Source organism: Gopherus flavomarginatus, chromosome 8 (assembly GCF_025201925.1).
Source record: "Gopherus flavomarginatus isolate rGopFla2 chromosome 8, rGopFla2.mat.asm, whole genome shotgun sequence".
Taxonomy (NCBI): domain Eukaryota; kingdom Metazoa; phylum Chordata; order Testudines; family Testudinidae; genus Gopherus; species Gopherus flavomarginatus.
Genome location: NC_066624.1, coordinates 38,390,482 through 38,412,037, shown reverse-complemented (window position 1 = coordinate 38,412,037; position 21,556 = coordinate 38,390,482).

The window sequence follows — 21,556 nt, the reverse complement described above, 5'->3', positions numbered from 1 at the left end:
TGCATCTCCTGTGAGAGCTATAGAAGATAAGATAAAGAAGATCTATTCCAAAATATATGGGATGAAATTCTAGTCAGTGACACTGGTGTAAGCCCATAGTAGTTTCACTGACTTCAGTGGAATTTCTCCAGTTACATCAATGCTAGTGAGAAGAGAAGTTTGCCTGTGGAGACCACTTATGGCCCATATTGATAGATCTGACACAGTTGGAGGGCAGTATGTAAGACTTGTGGGAAGAACTGCTGTTCAGTGAAGTCAATCTTTGGTATAGTTGAGTTCTATTCTGTGCTTTGGGTATACTGTGTGTCTAATAACAAGACAATGGAACATGCTTGGAGGGTTAAAACTTTTATGTACCAAATTCCTACCTGAATACTCTGAGATGCATTTTGCTCTAACTAAAGCCCAAACCATTCCTTTCTAAGTCAGTGAAATTGCATGGTGCATATCAGGACTGAATTTGGCCCTTTTTGTTGCTTAACTCCTAGGGTCTCATTTTTTAAAAAGTCTCAGCTAGTCTTCTCACTTCACACCCACAAATAATTGCAAGTGCCAATTTACTGGCTCCATTCTGAGCGCAAATGATGTCTAACTGCCTGACTTGAAGCCACAACTTCATAGATGTCTGCAGGCCCCTATCTACATGCTCAGCATTTTCTCCCACAATTATTTGCAGGTGCAAAATGAGAAACCTGTTTTAAAAACAAGGGTCTGATTCTGATGTTACTCACACCTGTCTGAACTGGTGTAACTCCATTGACATCAGTAGAGTTACTGATTTATACTAGTGCAAGTGGCACAGAATCAGGTACATGGTCCTTTTTACATATACACAGACATATACATAAATAAAAGCCATAATGTTATACTTTTATTTGTCATGTAAGGCACCCTGAGAGTTGGTTTAAGATACTCAGCTTGCAATTTGCTGCTCATATAATGCACTACAGGTATTCCTTGGTGTTCCTAATTACATAAAGGTTTCATTTGCAAACCCATTCTGTATATTAATTTGGAAGGGTTATGTGAGCTGGCTGCTGTATCTTTTTTGTTAACAAGAAACCAACAGTTTGTGACTCTTTTATAGAACGAACCTGAATGAAGACTGGAAATACTGAGATTTACCAGATAACCCTCAGTATCTCATTTGTTTTACAGTAATTTGATGCTAGCTGAACACAGTAGTCAACCTCTTTTACTCCTACTTCCAGGGTAGAAGAGCAGGGATGACAAACCTTATTCTTTATTTCAAGAATAGCACACATCAGCGAGAGAGACCAGAGTTGCACCCTAGGAGAGTGTGGGCTGGGTGGCTCTGAGCAATTCTGATTACTGGAGTTTGTTTTGTAGACAAGAAAACCACAGAAACTGTCTAAGAAATTGGATATTGCAATAAAGCCTGGATTTCCCACCCCTCCCCCCTCAAGTCTAGAAAGTTTTGAGAACCATGAACCAATACACAAAGGGATTACAAAATAAGGGCCTGATCCAAAGCCCATTGACGGCAACAGGAGTTTCTCCACTGACACCAGTAACCTTTGATTGACCATAAGAGACTGACAACGCCATTGGGGCAAAATTGAAATAAACTAAAAGTGGATTAATGTGCATAAGGGATTTCTTTTTAATGAAAAATTTACACTAAATCTCACCCTAATTCACCCTGTGTCAGTAGTGACCAAAAATGGCTGTTGGACTTCTGTCTATTAAAACAGATGGCTGACTCCATCCATTATCTAGGGGTAGAAGAGTTCCTTTCATTTATGACACTCTCACAATGTCATAGACGCACAGAAATGTAGGGCTGGAAGGGACCTCAAAAAGTCATCTAGTCTAGCCCCTTTCACGGAAACAGGACCAAGTATACCTCACAGACTCATAGACTTTAAGGTCGGAAGGGACCATTATGATCATCTAGTCTGACCTCCTGCACAACGCAGGCGACAGACTCTCACCCACCTACTCCTGTAACAAACCCCTAACCTGTGTCTGAGCCATTGAAGTCCTCAAATCATGGTTTAAAGACCTCAAGGTGCAGAGAATCCTTCAGCAAGTGACCCGTGCTCCACGCTGCAGAGGAAAACAAAAACCCTCCAGAGCCTCTGCCAAACTGCCCTGGAGGAAAATTCCTTCTCAACCCCAAATATGGCGATCAGTTAAACCCTGAGCATGTGGGCAAGACTCACCAGCCAGACACCCAGGAAAGAATTCTCTGTAGTAACTCAGATTCCACCCCATCTAACATCCCATCACAGGCCATTGGGCATATTAACCTGCTAATAATCAAAGATCAATTAATTGCCAAAATTAGGCTATCCCATCATACCATCCCCTCCATAAACTTATCAAGCTTAGTTTTGAAGCCAGATATGTCTTTTGCCCCCACTACTCCCCTTGGAAGGCTGTTCCAGAACTTCACTCCTCTGATGGTTAGAAACTTTCATCTAATTTCAAGTCTAAACTTCTTAATGTGCAGTTTATATCCATTTGTTCTTGCGTCCACATGGTACTAAGCATAAATAAGCTTAAATACCTAGATCATCCCTGACAGGTGTTTGTCTAACTTCTTAAAAACCTCAAAAGACAGGGATTCCACAACCTCCCTTGGACGCTTATTCCAAAACTTAACTATCCTTATAGTTAGAAAGAGTTTGGTAATATCTAACCTAAATCTCCTGTGCTGCAGATTAAGATGATTATTGCTTGTCCTGCCTTCAGTGGACATGGAGAACAATTGATCAAAGTCCTCCTTGTAACAGCCCTTAACATATCTGTAGACTGTTATCAGGTCCCTGCTCAGTCTTCTTTTCGCACATCTAAACATGCCCAGTTTTTTTAACCTTTTCACATGTCAGGTTTTCTAAACCTTTTATCATTTTTGTTGCTCACCTGTTAAACGCTCTCCAATTTGTCCACCTCTTTCTTAAAGTGTGCTCCATACTGGACACAATACTCCAGCTGTGGTCTCACCAATGCCGAACACAGCAGGACAATTACCTCCCAGGTCTTACATACAACATTCCTGTTAGTACACCCCAGAATGATATTAGGCTGTTTTTGCAACTGCATCACATTATTGACTCTCATTAAATTTGTGATCCATGTGTGATCCACTACACGCTTTTCAGTAGTACTATAGCCTACTCAGTTATTCCTCATTTTGGAGTTGTGCATTTGATTTTTCCTTCCTAAGTGTAGTACTTTGCATTAATCTTTATTGTATTTCATCTTGCTGATTTCAGACCAATTCTGCAATTTGTCAAGATTGTTTTGAAATCTAATGCTGTCCTCAAAAGTGCTAGCAACCCCTCCCTGCCTGCTGTCATCCTCAGATTTTATAAGCATCCTCTTCACTCCCTTATCCAAGTTATTAATGAAAATACTGAATAGTACCAGACCCAGGACAGACCCCATGCAGGACCCCACTAGATACATCCTCCCATTTTGACAGTGAACCATTGATAACTGCTCTTTGAATAGGGCAGGGATCGGCAACCTTTGGCACATGGCCCATCAGGGAAATCTGCTGGCAGGCCAGGGTGGTTTGTTTACCTGCAGCGTCCACAGATTTGGCTGATCGCAGCTCCCACTGGCCATGGTTCACTGCTCCAGGCCAATGGGGGCTGCGGGAAGCTGCGTTGGCTGAGGGATGTGCTGGCCGCTGCTTCCCACAGCCCCTATTGGTGTGAACAGCAAACTGCGGCCAGTGGGAGCTGCGATCGGCCGAACCTGCAGATGCTGCAAGTAAACAAACCACAGCGGCCCACCAGCGGATTTTGCTGATGGGCTGCGTGCCAAAGGTTGCCGATCCCTGGAGTAGGGTCTTTCAATCAGTTTTGCACCAATCCTATAGTAATTTCATCTAGACCACATTTGCCTAGTTTGCTTATGAGGATGTCATGTGCGACTATGGCAAAAGCCTTATTAAAATCAAGATGGGACTTGATGACCTCGCAAGGTCCCTTCCAGTCCTATGATTCTGTGCTATATCATGCCTGCAGTTTCCCACTATTCACTAGGACAGCAGCCCTGTCAAAGAAATTTGGTCCCCTTATTAATTATTTAGGAGAAAGGACAGGGAAGAAATGTGCACGGAGGATGAACCACCTTATACTCTCCTTGGGATGGTGCTTCTAGATCAGGGTGGAGGGACAATACATGGAGTTGGAACCTCCTCTGTCCATGCTGTTCCCGCTGGGTGGATAAATGGCTTTCGTTGCAGGGACTGTGAGTTCATTCCATAGCATCAACACTAAAAAAGGGTTTTAAAAAAAAATCAGTTAACGAAAGCAGTTCTTGACATTTGAATCCTGATTGCATCTGCTATTGCTGACACAAAATGAAACATGGCATAAGTCAGCCCTGAAGCAGCCATGCTTTGAGCTTATGGCATAGAGCAGATTGGGGAAAATAAAACTCCACTTATCCACAGACAGTGCACAGGCTGTATTATTTTTGTAATGATCAGCGATCTCACAGAAAGCATGCAAATGACTATTTACTATGGACATCATACAATCTTCTTGTAAATCACGAAATTCAAGCTCTGAGGTCCCTGGGGTGTCACCTCATTCAAGGTTGAGTAAAACGTAGGTCCAGATTGTGGGCAGCTGTGCCAGGGCCAGCGCTTCCATTTAGGCGACCTAGGTGGTCGCTTAGGGCACCAGGATTTGGGACGGCGGCATTTTGCCACCCTCGGCGGCAATTCGGTGGCGGGGGGGTCCTTCCGCGTTCTGGGTGGTTGTCAGCAATTCTGCGGCGGGTCCTTCACTCGCTCTGGGACCCACCGCTGAAGTGCCCCAAAGACCAAGAGTGCGGAAGGACCCCCCTGCTGCAGAATTGCCGGGAGCGCGGAAGGACCCTCGCCTTGAGCGTCAAAAACTCTGGCGCCACTCCTGGGCTGCACTGTTGATGAACGAGAGGATGGAAGAGGATTGTGCTGTTCTCCTTGACATGGAAAATTTGAATCAAGCAATGACATTCCTTTTAGCTAACATGGCATAAAACAGCAGCCAGAGCCTGCTGCAAGCTGCAGTCTGCCACCATCTGTTCTGCTCTCTGCAGTCCAAAGCCCTGCCTTCCAAAATGGAGGATGATCGTTGGTCTCTGCAGCCACATCCTACGTGCTGACTCAAGACTGACAGCTACTCCAAGCAGGCACAGTGACCTTCCTCACTTGCTGCTCTGCACAGTGGCCAGGTGTAGTCCCTGACCCTGTGCTATCCCAAGCCAGCTGCTCAGCCAGTGCAGTAGATCAGGAATGACTGAGGCAGGTTTTAGTATAACGTATTCATTAACTAACAACTAAGTATACAGAGGAGTCATACTGCTGTAATCTATCCTGGGTATGTTGTCCACCCCAGTCGCTGCCACTTACTCCCGTCTCTGTGGGTGAACAGACAAGAAATGTGGCACTGCATAGTGTCCTGCAGGATGCATAGCTTCCTGTTGAAGCTTACGCCTTTATAACACACTTCTTAGAAGGTAGGGCCATGGTTTGCATTCCTTGTCACTGGCTGGGTGTGCGTGAGGAACTCCTTCAGAGGTGCATTAGCTGGTGCACTTCCCTTTCCTCTTGGTGAGCTCCAGGAGGAATTCTGTCTTCCTGAGGAATAAGTTGTTCCTGTGCTCTTTCTAGGGGGTGCATATGTGTAAGTGGGGGAATTCTGAAGAAAACAGAGCTGCACTGGTGAATTAAGGGAAAATTTGGCCAGCAGGAACTTTGTAAATAGTGCTGGCGAGTTAGAAGGAAAAAGTTGAGCTTGGCTTTCAGATCCCAGACTGAATTTGTAGGGCTCACGTCTCGGAAAAAAAGACTATTTTTTACAACAGAGCTAATTAGAGCAGAGTCATTGAGACTAAATAGGGGGCCCCACAAGGTCATTTTTAGAGAATAATTTTCAGTGCAGTGTCATAAAATTTGTGGAAAATCATTAAAGACTCAAATATATATTAGAGAAATGGGGAGACAATTAGCCTTTTTTCTAAAGGAAAGCAAAAGTATCCAGAAACATATGTAGCAGAAGTTCCAGGTTTTCCTAAGGGCAGGTGGTAATTTGTACCTTGGTATTTATCCAAATAAAAAACAGAGATTATCAAAGGGTTGGAAATACTATACCTTTGTAAGCAATTATTTGTCTGTTTTCAGCTAGTGCCAGTTATTTCTATTAAATTAAAGCTGTTCAGTGCAGGAGACTGGACTAGACGATCTATTGAGGGCCCCTTCCAGTCCTACATTTCTATGATTTTTGTGCTCTATTTCCTCCCCCATTAGCAATTGGTTTGGTGTAATCCTGACGAAAAAGCAAACTTAGCCATGTGGAATTCCTAAGGAGGACACCTATTTTGTGTTGGAGGCTGATAAAGTTACCAGTGCTGACAAACTGCTTACTGAAGTCAGTAAGCCTAAAATTTGATCTATAGTAGCCAACAGTGAAAAGGAGAGAGTCCATTTGTGCAGATGATACAAGTCCCAGGGATTGTGTCTGAGATGTTCACATTGTGACCCTTGCTAATCTCCCATTGCAGCTAACAATGCAGCAGACCAACTCTGATAAATATGCACTGGGACCACAATAGAAGACAGACACAGATGTCAACATGAATGACCCCTTTCAGGTTCTCAGCCAAAGAGGGCACTTAAAATAGTCTCTCCAGAGAAGGCTGACATTCTCTCTGGCATGAAAGAAGACATTGCATGCTGCAAGAGACAGAGATAGACAATAGCACTAAGTATTCATGGCATCCTATTGCTGCAAACATTGAAAGCAAGTCTATGGCAACATGATACTTATACATGATCAAAGACTGGTGGAAGATACTGCTATGAAACACCATGCCTAGTGGAACTTATTGGGCATGGGGAAATGCTTATGAAAGAGACTGGAAAGGAGCGGTGCAACTGCTGGAGAGAGTTGATTGAAGGAAAATTCCTGTGCCATAATAGCAAAAAAGTATGGGCCACCATTCGCATGCTGAACGAGGATAGACAGCAGCCAAAGCTCATTGTCAGAGCCTCTCCCTACCAAGTGGCACACCAATTCATCCTAAATGGTTACGGTTAAGATTTTGTCACAGATATTTTTAGTAAACAGGTCATGGGCAACAAACAAAAATTCACTGAAGCCCATGAACTGTCCCTGAATTTCACTAAAAATATCCCTGACAAAATGCGGTTCAGCACCCACCGCTGCTGGGACTCAAGCGTCCCCCACCGCTGCAGTGCATGGGAGCTCCAGGGTCCCCTCTGCACAGTGGCTGAGGGGACCCACAGCCTGCAGCAGCAGGAAGCTCCAGGTGGTTCCCTGCCACCTGCGGTGAGTGGGAGGCTCCAGAAAGTGAACTCTAGGAATTGTGCACTCCACAGACTGGTCAAGGCAACCTGTCTTGTGCTGAGTTACTCAGCTGCAGAGTATTGTGCCCCAGTATGGTCAGACTCACTCCAGGCACACAAAATTGTTACTGGACTCAATCCTGTAGGATGATCACAGGGACTAATAAACTGACACCCACACAGTCGTCATACTGACTCATGCGGCTTGCACACCACCGTCATTTGCTGTCAGTAAAAAGAGAGAGACAAAAAAACGTGCATGATCCAAGATATCCACAGTCTGGACAACGTATTCCACCACCTAGGAGTCAGAAGTCCAGAAAGAGCTTTGCCTCTGAAAATCCCTTACACAAACAAAACAAAACTGTGGAAGGCTACAGAGTAACAAAATGGCAGGAAATATTGATGATCTTGGAGAAACTGAGTCCTTCAGAACAAGTCCACCCAGGCACTGACCTGAAACAAAAACAATGTCATTCTCTAAATTGAGCGAAAGCTGGGCTGCCAAAGGTGACCGTGTGATCAAGTGGAAGCTGAGGAATGACCCCAAACATGAAGGTGGAGAGACTAGGCAAATACTTGAACACTGCCTGATGCAGAACCCGGTCAACATCTTGTGCTTCTGAGGAACTATCTGAGGTAAGTGACAACAGCAGTTGTTGACTAGGGTTTTGAAGTGACAAGCTGTGATGATGGTGATAAAGTCCTTCACAGAATCTTCTTTCCAGTTTTAAGACCAATTTACCACCTTCTTTCACGACTCCTACTTTGTGTGCACACAAGTCTGCAGTGTCCAGGATACTGACTACCAGCTTGATTCAGATGCCATTAAAGTCAATGGTAGTCTTGAATGAACTTTAGATTTCACACTGTGGGTCTATTTTTCAAAGGTGCTGAGCACCCAACACTTTGGTTGAACTCATGTAACTACTGAAAAGGGCAACAGATCTAATCTCTTGCAGTCCTCGCATCCTTAGATACCCCCAACTTTGAAAAAGCTGGAAGGGTTTCAGGGGGAGTACAGGGTGCTCGACAAATACAAGATGGAGTCCATGTTTTATAAAAACGAGGAATCTGTTGACTCCTCATTGTTTTTGCGGATACAGCCTAACACGGCTACCCCTCTGATACTTGGTACCATGTTTTATAGTAAACATCTATCCAAGAAGATTTTGGGGCTGCCCACATGCTGGAAGCAAATACTTATGACTACAGTTGGTTGGAAATATTCCAACAAAACAAATTTTCATCAAATCTACGGATTTATGTAAATTGAAACATCATGTGGAGATGGTTTGATTTTGACAAAGTTCCTCTGGAACCTGCCCAGTTTCTTGCCAGCTGTGCTTTCCAGATCTTTTGCAACTGGCCTGTTGGGCTGCTGGGGAGCTTTAGCTTCCAGGATATTAAGGTCTGGGCAGCCAGCCAGGTGTAATGCCTTGAAGGTGGGATGCCAGGACATCCGGGGTCCATGGTGTTGGGGTAGGCAGTCTGCTTCTGAGTTGGGTATCTCAGGGTTTCCAGGGTCTGGAGTTCTGGGTAGTTAGCAAGGTGGACTGCACAGAGTTCTGAACCTCAAGGACTTCCCTTTCATGGAGAATTTAGGGGGGTTGTTCCTAGTCGGAACAAATACTGACATCCTCTGTGAAATGGAACTACCACTCTCTGCACAATTCTACTCATGACATAGAGGACTGGGGATTAGTGGAGACCTACTGTATGACAATGCAGTTCATAACTACTACAGCCAGGGGAGGAGTGGGGGAGTAAAGAAGGAAGGTAGATGGTGAGATACCAAACTAATATTCACAAACCAAAGCATCTGTGGTTACCCAATAAGAAAATGCTTCTACAAGAATATGACTGCTTTCACATGCTTACTGGTGTGAAACCAGGAGTAACTTCATGAGTGTGGATGGAGTTACACTGGTGTAATAACATTATAAAGAGAGGAAAAGACACCAATGTGGTTGGCTTTTTTTTCTTTCAAACAAATCTGTACACATGTCACACGGTTAGAAGTGTGAATAGTAAATTATTCCATTCATTTCTTATTCTTGATGAACAGTAAATTAGTCTAATAACATTTAGTGTTCTATTCATTGATTGTCAGAGGGAGATTAGAGGCAAATAGCTTTTAAGTCTTTCCAGCTGCAAACATTAGACTTGTCTAAAGTTCTGATTTTTGACTGTAATTGCCTCTGAAACTCTTCTCTGACACATCCTTCCCCTGCCATCCTCTGGCAGAGATGCACTCATCCATGCCCTCAAAAATACATCATAATGATAACATGTTGTTGTGCTCATCTAAGGATCTCAATGCTCTTTATAACTATTAATTCATTTTTGCAACTCCCTTTGGGAGTTAGATAAGCATCATGACCTCCATTTTACAGATAGGAGAAACTTAGTCACCTAGATAATAAGGGCAACATTTTCAGAAGCGGCCAGTGATTCTGAGTGCCTCCATTTTTGGGTGCCTGGTTTCAGACTCTGGGGCTTGATTTGCAGAGATGCAAGCCCATGGAGCTCCACCTGAGTTTCAGGTGTAGTTGTGAGGTCTCAGCACCCCTGAAAAAAACAGCCAAAGGGCACCCAAGGATCACTGGCCACTTATGAAAATGACTTAATGCCACACAGCAAGTGAATGGCAGATATGAGACTAGAACCCAGAAAAAGTTTGCCAGGTCTACCAGTGAGTGAAAGGTCTGTCTAATCGCTGTCTCTATGGCCTGCTGTGCCTCTCACACTGGTGTATTTCCATTGTAGTTGATGTAGTCACACCTGTGTTCCTCATGCACCCCCTGGGCTTAGCTCCCTGGCAGGACTACATCTCCCAGGATGCACCATGGTCTCACTGTGAGGCTGAGTCTGCACTAAAGATCCCATAGTGTATCATGGGAGATGTAGTGCTGTTGGGGAATCAAGGCCCATAGGGACAAATGGAGGCATGAGGGATCCAGAACTAAAACTCCCATGAGGCTCCCAGTCACCTTAACTCAAGGTAGAAATTAATGCCAAACAAAAACAAAATATTTCAAAATTTCCTAATTGAAAAATTTCTGAACTTATGATTCTGCAAAAAAGTTTAAATATTCCAATTCCTGATACTGGACAAAAACAAATAGTAAAATATCAGAAATCTAGGTTTTCTATCAGATCTACTGCTGATGCATTTCAAGGTTTACAAGGGAAAAGGTGACAAAACCTTAATAATAAAGAAGTATAATAACTGTATTGTCATGTACCAAATACAGTGTTAGACAAATTAGATGGAACTTTTAAATATGATTCACTAGGCAGAGTCCTTTTATATTAATTCTTCACCATTCAAAGGTGCATCCATCTTCATAGTAATGTGCATCAAATATCAGCCTCCTTCTGGATCTTTCCAGTATTCATTTCAAGGGTGCATCCTGTACACTCTGGAGTACACAGAGTTAAGAATAGCCATTGTGTGTACATTAGTGCATTGAGGTCAAGGATGCACATTTTAAGTGGTAGGACACAGTGAAAAATCTGTTTAACTATAATAAAAGTGAAGTTTCTATTGTTAATGAGGAGCACTGTCTGCTGAAGACTCTAATTTCACTACAGGGTGCAGTCTTCGAACTTTTCATTCTAATTAGAATTCATTTCCATATTCTTTATCAATTCCTTCTCCTGCTGAAATATTCTCAAATGACCTTTTGTCTTCACTTCTGACTCACCCAAAGATTTTATTTTTCCCAAAACAATCATTCAACTGCAACTGCATTTTTCCAGTAAACATGTTCAACAATAAATGACCTTGCCAGCTCCCGCCTACATAGTGGGAGAAGGACATCAACTTTGCCGAAGCTGCTACTAATAATGTGTAGGGAAATTAAGAGCTGCGAAAGCCCTTTTTAAATTCCTGGAATCTTTCAATTCCAATTGCCCTGCAGTGGAGTGTGTCTTGTTTCAGTATTCAGTGTTATCCAATGGAATTCAATCTATGGCACTAGTAATCCCTTAGAGACCAGGTGACATTTTGCATATAAGGCTAATAGATTACCTGCTAATGAAGAATTTTTCCTTGTCTACTAATCTTCATGGTTTTTTCAGTCCAGTTTTTATAATGACTAAAATTTCATAATAAAGTAAAATATTAACTGTAGCTGACAGATGATTTGCTGTTTATAATAGGCTTTCAAAATGATTAGTGAGATATATTCATTACTCACATTATAAAAATACATGTTGAAAATAAGGAGCGGAAAGGTAGCAGCATTAGTGCACATCTTTCCTGAAATTTGGCAAATGCTGAATTAGGCAAAACAGACACTAATCTGGAAGCTTTCAGATTAATTATTGAATTACTCTGCTACCAAATTATACAAGTCCAATGTGTTTAGATGCTTTCAGATAGGTTTTCTTCCCCAAGTTGCAAGCTGTTTTGCTGTGTATTGCTATATTTGAAAATACTGTGACGTGTTTAGCCCCATGTCCCCAGGTCGAGGCTTACTCTTCTTCTGCAAAATGCAGTTACTAACAGGGAAGATTTATATAACCACTTGAAGTTCATCCAAACATCTATTTTCTTATTCAGTACTTTAATGCTTCAACCATCTCGGGGGGTGAGAGTGGGGAAAAGAGTGCAGGGAAGATGAGTTTCAGAGTAGCAGCCGTGTTAGTCTGTATCCGCAAAAAGAACAAGAATACTTGTGGCACCTTAGAGACTATGAGTATCTTGACAACAATTAATCACGGTGCTTTGTTATCCAGTTATAGTTCTCATAAACTAAGAATCAAACAGTTGCTTTCACTTTATAGATGCTTTATAGATGAAAACACATTTACAAATCTTCTTTCAGAATAAAACAATAATCAGGCAGCTAATTAAACACACTGTAAGTACTAAGTCTTTGAGCTAAAGACCTGTCCAGGCTATAACATCATCTTTACTTTGTTATGATATGCCAAAAAGCTAATAAAAATATTATTTGGATAAAAAAAGAAAATGACATTAATGATTTTCCAGAGTGAACATAGATGTCAAAAATGCTAATCTAGAGAAGCTGTCAGGAGTTTAAATTCATTTTTCATAGATTTGCTGTTGTTAATTATAGCTCAGTGCCTGGCACAGGTTAAAACTTGTGCTTTCGAAACCAGCTATCAGCTTCCTGCCATCTCTTCAAGTTCTCCTTCTGCTCTGTTTCAGATAGATCAATTGAATGCCAATGCATAACATTTTTCATTTACATCTTTTGTTAGGCTTCCTTATTCACTATAATTATTTTTTCCTCCCAACTCTATGCTAATGGGGCTAGGAGAGATTTTATGGGAGAAGTATAATTGGCAATTCAGCATGCCCTTTTTGTTGCTCCTTTTATGAGAACAGATCATATTCTACACTGTAAAAATACATCACTTAACTTTGGGGTCTGCTGGCTATTTAGTAAAATAATCTAGAATAATCTGGTCAGGAGGCAATAGCGAGCAGTTGTATTTAACTTATGTTACTAATTTGTCACATAATATAATTCTCCAAAGTATCTAACTCAGTTTTCAGAAATGCATAGGGAATAAAACAAAACCCTGAAATAGGTAGAGTTGACAAACTGCCAAGCCAATCTACTAACTTTCACAGAGTATCCTATAAAGGAGATCTTTTGTTCACTAAGTGCTGATTGAGTCCCATTAGTATCCACATTCAGGGCCTCAAGCACGGTATTAATGCTAATATCATTGTTAGGGAGATGGAAAGCAAGATGTAGGAACACTAAACAATCATCTCACCATATCCTTGGACATATTCATGCAGCATGGACTGTGATGAGATCCCATAGATCTGAACATTTCTAAAAAGAAAAGGAAAATCCCATTAACATCTTCTGTGTAAATGTGTCGGCTACTTTCACTGGTGATGACCTCAAGCGGCTGTGTTGCAATTTTGCAAAACCTCAATTATGTTTCCGTTCTGAAGGGTTGATGGGTTTTGCCCAACCAGAGCATCTGATTCTACAACCCTTACTTATGCTGAGTAATACCTGCTCACACTAGTGGCCTCACCAGCCCCTGGCACTGCTCAAAAATAAAACACAAAAAAAAAAACACTACAGCAGGAGCATGCAGCAAACCAGTCCCCCCGCCCCCATGTTAACAAATACATATATAAGAACATGCAAGAAATAAGCCTTCATGTGTGCAGTTTCCTGGGCAAGTGGCTGGCTGTGTGGTAAGTTGGTTGCTGTAGCTGGGTGAGTGGCTGCCTAAGTGAATCAACAGCTGATGCCCTGCCACCAAAGTAATAGGAGCACATGCTCAAGGGAGAAGACCTGCCAATCTTCTGCAAACGCACATGCAAGGACCTCTTTCCACTTGAATGGGGAAGGGCAGGAGGACCTAGGTGTTAGCTCCTGTGTAGATGCTGCCCAGGGGGTTGATGCCCATCCTAGTTTCTGCTCTCTTGCATAGAAGACTCATGTGTTAGGGCCTACCTTTAATAGTTACGGCTGGAGATACCTGATTTAACAGGGCACAGTAGGCTGTGAGGAGAGTAGCTGTACTTTCCCTGTAGATTTATGGTCTTTGGGCAACTGGGGTGTGGGTGAATGGTCTCTCTCGGCAGCCCTCCAAAGAATGGAAAGCTGGGCTGCTGGAAGAGAGTTGAGGGCACAAGAGATTGGGTAGGTCTGAGGTCTCAGGTGTTGAGGGGGTTCTGGTGAGGGCTGCCAGTGGAACAAGAAGTTGGGAGCAGTGGGAGTTGGAACAGGCAGGGGTCTCAAGGCCTTGGAGGGAGTCTGGGGCCAGGAGGGAGTGAGTGAACTGTGGCTAGTATCCTACACCTCAGATGCCCTTGGCATCCTTGTCTCCTGCCCTCACCTTCTGCTCCCCTGTTTTTTGGGAGTTTATTGAGATCAACAGAACAAGCCAAGTTTGATTAAAATTGGTTAAATTGTTTTAAAGTTATGAAAAATAAAGTTAAATTGTGCAGAGTTTGAGATGATGTCTACTGGAAACAATCCCCAGTTTGAGATTATTTCAAATTTAAGACCATTCTAATTTTAGACTGTCCAATATTTGAAATTATCTCAAGTTCATATGGCCCATTGGGAGATAATATCAAAGTTTTCTGAAGATTTATGTATGCTACCTTTGCATAGAAGGCAGTATAAGAAATTCTAATGCATATTCTATTATATATTATATTATTTGAAAAATAATTTATAATCAAGGCCCCAGGTCTTCTGTGGCCCTAAACTTTGCACTAAGGTCCCTTTCTGGAAATTCTGTGCTAGCTTAGTTTAAATTTAACAATAGACATTTTTAATTAAATGCAAAAATGAATCACACACTAAGTATCCTAGCCCCTGTGTTATTTACTTTTACATTATATTTGAATTTGATGGATAAGAACAGTAGCTGGACACTTCTGCTAAAATTATCTCATCATGTGAAATATTTAACAAATCTGACAGTAAAAATTTAATCTTTAGGTTTCAGAGTTCAGAGCCTGTTATGACAAATGGAGTAGTTCACACCTCTCAGAGCTGTTATTTCAGGATGTCTACACAATCAGGAAGACAATGTTTATATTTGGTTGATGATTTCAATGTTGCCTTCACAGGACTAGAAACAGGTTTTAAAAAAGCAAACACTGAGATGCAGATGCTCACTGCTGCAAGGGCTGGGTGATCGGTGGTCCACAGCAAATTCCACAACTCTGGAATCTCAGAATTCCTCTTTGTAATGATATAAAAGAAACCATACATTTGTCACACCAGAAAGGGACAGAGTTAAGGCTAAACTCTGCATTTCCTGACTTTTGAGCATTTGTTTTCTCAGCCTTAAAGTTATAGCCACAATAGTTTAGCCACATATAATTTCTTTGGGTGTTTTGTTTGTTTGTTTTATAGTTTAATTAATTTTTAATTCTAAAAAACACAGCGTCAATGGAAATGTCTATTGCATGTGTGTGAAATTTCCCCCTGTAAACACTCATAAGCGGTGCTGGCTAATTTGCAAGATCTCAGTAAGACCTACAAAATAAACTGAGTGAACAGAAGTGGTTCAACTTTGACTGTGCAAAATTTCTGAGTGGAATGTAAAAGATATTGCTTCATTCACCATGAGTGAAATCTACACCTGGGTAGCGGACTAGGGCAAGGCATAGGCACAACGTAAGTCCAATGTAACCCATAAGGTGCATAAAGCTTTAGGTATTATTATTATTTATATTAATATAGCACTTTTGAGCCCCAATCATGGACCAGGATCCAATTGTGCTAGGTGCTGTACAAAACAAAGAACAAAAAGATGGTCCTTGCCCAAAGATGTAATGCCTAAGCCTTGTCCTAGCCCTGTGCATGTAGGTCAGGTTCATTCACAGAGGTCAAAAAGAGTGTTGTTCCTTCTTTCAACAACAGCATCCTTTTATCAATACATTAGAAGCAAGAGGAAGACCAAGGACAGGGTAGGCCCATTGCTCAGTGAGGAGGGAGAAACAGTAACAGGAAACTTGGAAATGGCAGAGATGCTTAATGACTTCTTTGTTTCAGTCTTCACTGAGAAGTCTGAAGGAATGGCTAACATAGTGAATGCTTCTGGGAAAGGGGTAGGTTTAGAAGATAAAATACGAAAAGAGCAAGTAAAAAATCACTTAGAAAAGTTAGATGCCTGCAAGTCACCAGGGCCTGATGAAATGCATCCTAGAATACTCAAGGAGTTAATAGAGGAGATATCTGAGCCTCTAGCTATTATCTTTGGAAACGGGAGAGATTCCAGAAGTCTGGAAAAGGGCAAATATAGTGCCCATCTATAAAAAGGGAAATAAAAACAACCCAGGAAACTACAGACCAGTTAGTTTAACTTCTGTGCCAGGGAAGATAATGGAGCAAGTAATTAAAGAAATCATCTGCAAACACTTGGAAGGTGGTAAGGTGATAGGGAATAGCCAGCATGGATTTGTAAAAAACAAATCATGTCAAACCAATCTGATAGCTTTCTTTGATAGGACAACGAGTCTTGTGGATAAGGGAGAAGTGGTGGATGTGGTATACCTAGACTTTAGTAAAGCATTTGATACGGTCTCGCATGATATCCTTATCGATAAACTAGGCAAATACAATTTAGATGGGGCTACTATAAGGTGGGTGCATAACTGGCTGGATAACCATACTCAGACAGTAGTTATTAATGGCTCCCAATCCTGCTGGAAAGGTATAACAAGTGGGGTTCTGCAGGGGTCTGTTTTGGGACCAGCTCTGTTCAATATCTTCATCAACAACTTAGATGTTGGCAGAGAAAGTACGCTTATTAAGTTTGCAGATGATACCAAACTGGGAGGGATTGCAACTGCTTTGGAGGACAGGGTCAAAATTCAAAATGATCTGGACAAATTGGAGAAATGGTCTGAGGTAAACCAGATGAAGTTCAATAAAGACAAATGCAAAGTGTTCCACTTAGGAAGGAAGAATCAGTTTCACACATGCAGAATTGGAAGAGACTGTCTAGGAAGGAGTATGGCAGAAAGAGATCTAGGGGTCATAGTGGACCACAAGCTAAATATGAGTCAACAGTGTGATACTGTTGCAAAAAAAGCAAACATGATTCTGGGATGCATTAACAGGTGTGTTGTAAACAAGACACGAGAAGTCATTCTTCCGCTCTACTCTGCGCTGGTTAGGCCTCAACTGGAGTATTGTGTCCAGTTCTGGGCACCACATTTCAAGAAAGATGTGGAGAAATTGGAGAGGGTCCAGAGAAGAGCAACAAGAATGATTAAAGGTCTTGAGAACATGACCTATGAAGGAAGGCTGAAAGAATTGGATTTATTTAGTTTGGAAAAGAGAAGACTGAGAGGGGACATGATAGCAGTTTTCAGGTATCTAAAAGAGTGTCATCAGGAGGAGGGAGAAAACTTGTTCACCTTAGCCTCTAATGATAGAACAAGAAGCAATGGGCTTAAACTGCAGCAAGGAAGAGTTAGGTTGAACATCAGGAAAAAGTTCCTAACTGTCAGGGTAGTTAAACACTGGATTAAATTGCCTAGGGAGGTTATGGAATCTCCATCTCTGGAGATATTTAAGAGTAGGTTAGATAAATGTCTATCAGGGATGGTCTAGACAGTATTTGGTCCTGCTATGAGGGCAGGGGACTGGACTCGATGACCTCTCGAGGTCCCTTCCAGTCCTAGAGTCTATGAATCTATGAATCCTTTTATACCAGCATTGGCCCCTGCCAAGCAGTAACCGAATTCTGGGGCCTTGCATGTCTGCTTCCCAGTGGAGGAGAAATCAGCAAGGATGGGCCTTTTATTTACACATGCACAATAGCCTTGGAACAGAGGTGATCACAAGCAGCATGCAGACAATCTCCTCTTCCAGAAATTTCGGCCCACATACTAGTCACTAGCTCCTAGAAAGGTTAATTGTTCCAGGAATTGCCTCTTAATATGCAGAACAAAGCAGAAAGCAAACTCTTTGCTATCCACCACAGCTCCTCTCAAAGGACCACTACAAACCTGAACTACCAGAGAATTTAGTCAAAGACTAAAAACTTGCTTGATAATTTGTAAGACTGTGGGTATGTCTACACTGCAGCTAGAAGCTTGATTCCCAGCACAAGCAGACAGACGTGCTAGCTCTGCTCAAGCTAGCACTCTAAAACTAGTACTGTAGTCAGAAGTAGCATGGGTGGCGGCGAGACAGTCACTGGAGCATGTACCCATGTCATCCAGGGAGTTTGTACTCATGTTGCTAGCCCCAGGTGCCAACACCAGCTACACTGCTATTTTTAGAGCGCTAGCTCAAGCAGAATTAGCACATCTGCCTCCTCATGTTAGGAAGCATGCTCCCTGTGTGTAAAAATGCCACCTGGTGGCTCTTGGTATAACACTAAATTCAATTATTTTGTTCACACTTCCCAAATACATTTTTCTCTAGGATGAGGCCATGAATGTAGATAATTAAGGCCCCAGTCCTACAACTGAATCAATGAAGACAGACACTCATGCTGCAGCAGCACTTCAGCTGGACTTTGGGTGGGCATAGGAGTCAACTGATATGGCTCTGATTGCAGCATCGGTGCCTATATTAGCTAGTTTTGAAGTTGCCATCTTTTTTCAAGGCTTTCTAAAAGTGAACTTGCATCTCTAGAATGCTTTTAGGGATACTATTGCTATAAATGCCCACAAGAGGCAATGAGAGGAAGTGGAGGGCTACAGGAAGGGTTCTCTAAACCTCAACCTGAAACTAAGGAATTTCTTTCTACTGTCCACTTTTATAATTGGAAAACAAAATCTTCCTTCTTCCGCCTGCATTTTCATCAGCGCCCTCATTATTGAGCCTCTTAACTTTTGGAGATGAGGCATGTCAAAATGAGATGAACATACATTAATTTATACCAGAATTTCAGCCGCGAACAAGAGCTATTATAATTCAATTGTAAAACAGCTAATCCTGCAGAGTTTACATGCACAGCTGGACTAAATTCTGAATCAGCCTAGTTCAGGTACTGAACTTACCTGACCCAGATGGTCTGACCTATTACTAACGATGCCAAAGGTTCCCTGTAGGAGGTTTAAGGCAATCTTGATGAACCCAAAGACCTTGAGAGCAGACAGAACCCAAGTGTGCAGGATTAGTTGCAAAAGCTTATTAACAGGGTAATAAAATGAAAATTATTCTTCCTGGATTTATTGGTGCACAAATGTCTGCTTTACATTCGCACAGTTTCTGTCCTATCCTTGGCAGTTGTCTTCTTTGTTGTGTTCTTACAAAGAGAGAAATATCAAAACATTAATTTAAGCTGTCACAATGCAAAGGGCTGACAGTCACATAAAGAATTATCATTATGGCAGAGAATCGAAACAAGTTGGAGAAAGAAAATTAAAGTGACTAGCTAAACAGAACCGAACTTTTTGAAAAATCTAGGGTATTGCCATGACAATTCCGATTGCTGGAACTTTTTCTTTTTGTGTTTTTCAGCACATTCCTACTCAGTCTATTATCAAACTGAAAAAAAAAAGAGAAAGAAAAAGAAAAATAATTTAATATGTATGCTAGTTTTAGTGATATATGCGTTTCAAAAGAGACACAATTCTTGTTGTGCTAGTTTAAGGAGTAAAGTTATTCAAATAATGCAAATTTTCATAAAGTTTTCCATGACTGTGGACGTTGGAATGAACAAAAACATAAGAATGGCCATACTGGGTCAGACCAATTGTCCACCTAGACCAGTATCCTGTCTTCCAGCAGTGGTTGGTGCCAGATGCTTTTGACAGAATGAACAGAACAGAGCAATTATGGAGTGATCCATCCTCTGTTGTCCACTTGAAGCTTCTGGGAGTCAGAGGTTTAGGGACACTCAGAGCATGGGGTAGTGTCCCAGACCATATTGACTAACAGCCATTGATGGACCTATCCTCTGTGAACTTTTATCTGTTTCTTTTTTGAACCAGTTAATACTTTTGGTCTTCACAACATCCCCTGGCAATGAGTGCCATGGGTTGACTGTGCGTTATGGGGCCTTATATTTGTTTTAAACCTGCTGCCAGTTAATTTCATCGGGTAACCTCTGGGTTTTTTGTCTAAATCCTCCTGCTATTATATAAAATACATAGAGTTTCTTTGCCAACTTCAGTGCATTTCCATTAGGTACTTTATGGATTCTCTCAGCACTCAAACAACACTAGTATTCCACAGACTCTTCTTCAAGGATCTCAAAGTGCTTTGCAAGCATGTATGAGGAAGCATTACGCTTATATCACAGATGGGGACACTGAGGCATAGAGCAGCTATGTGCTCAAGGCCACATAATAAATCAAACATAAGAACACAAGAACAGCCATATTGTGTCAGACCAAAGGTCCATCTACCTCAGTATTCTGTCTTCCAACAGTGGCCAATGCCAGGTGCCCCAGAGCAAATGAACAGAACAGGTAACCATCAAGTGATCCATCCCCTGTCCCCCTTTCCCAGCCTCTGGCAAACAGAGACTAAGGACACCATCCCTGCCTATCCTGGATAGTAGCCATTGATGGGCCTATCCTCCATTAATTTATCTAGTTCTTTTTTGAACCCTGTTAAATCAAAGATTGAGCTAGGAATAAAATCCAGTTTTCTTTACATCTAGTCCTATGCTTTAGCCTTTATACCATGTGCCCTCCCTATAAGATAAATTCTAGCTCAAGACAAAGTTATGGGCCTGATGCAGGAATCACTTGGTAAAATCCCTGGGCCTGTGTTATGCAGGCGCTGAGACTTGTTATAATCATCAATCCCTTCTGATCACAAAATTTATGACTCTCTAATCCCAAAGTATTCTAATTAGCCATGTGGGTTAGTGGCTAGCAGGTCTAACTATCAGCAAATTCTGAGTCCAAATCCAATAAGGCTGTTTTATTCATTTGAACTTTTATAATTAATTCCTATGCACACAAACTACACTAAAATGCCAATGTCAATGGGTTGCCTCGGTTAGCAAATTACAGGCAATTGAGAAGAACCCTGAAGCTCTGGGATCTGTTTTCCCAAGATGGATGAATAGGGGATATACAAGGCTCACAAGAGAGAGGCACATAAATCTCCATGGATATAGGAACATAAAAGCCTTTCCCGGTATCTGCCATTTGGGTGTGCTTTAAAGCACTGTAAGTCTGGAAGAACACCCCATTTGGAAGTCATTTCAGCATATGGCCCTACACCTGTGCACCGAGTTATCATGGTCATGTGCGCCGATTTGAAAGAGGTGTTAGACCAAATGATTAACAGTCCCAAGCCATGCTGGCCATGTAATACAGGCACATGACCAGCCCATCTGCACCCTCACTGAAGGAATAGGAATTTTGCCTTTGGTCACACAGAGTAACAGGAACAGAGATGATTTGTAAATGAGTATTGCTCTACGAGCAAATCAGAAAGGTTTTTTCCCACGTGGAAAAACATTCCATAGAACTGAAAAATATTAATCGCTGCAATATGAGGAGGTATAGCACCAGACAGTTAATGGAGTCAATTATTCATGTGACTCTTATCATCCCAAAAATGCTGATAATTTTCAGAGAAGATATGTTCGCACATTACTTTATCTGCCCCCTGTGAAAAGTGATGTGCTTAACTCCTTCCATACAGTCACCCGCCAAATGGAGCAGCTCTCCCTTTCTCCATTAGCGCACCAGGGATGTTTGACAGAACGGTAGGTACAGTCAAGACATAGTGACCTGGAATATTCAACAGCAGTCATGGAGTTAATGTGGCT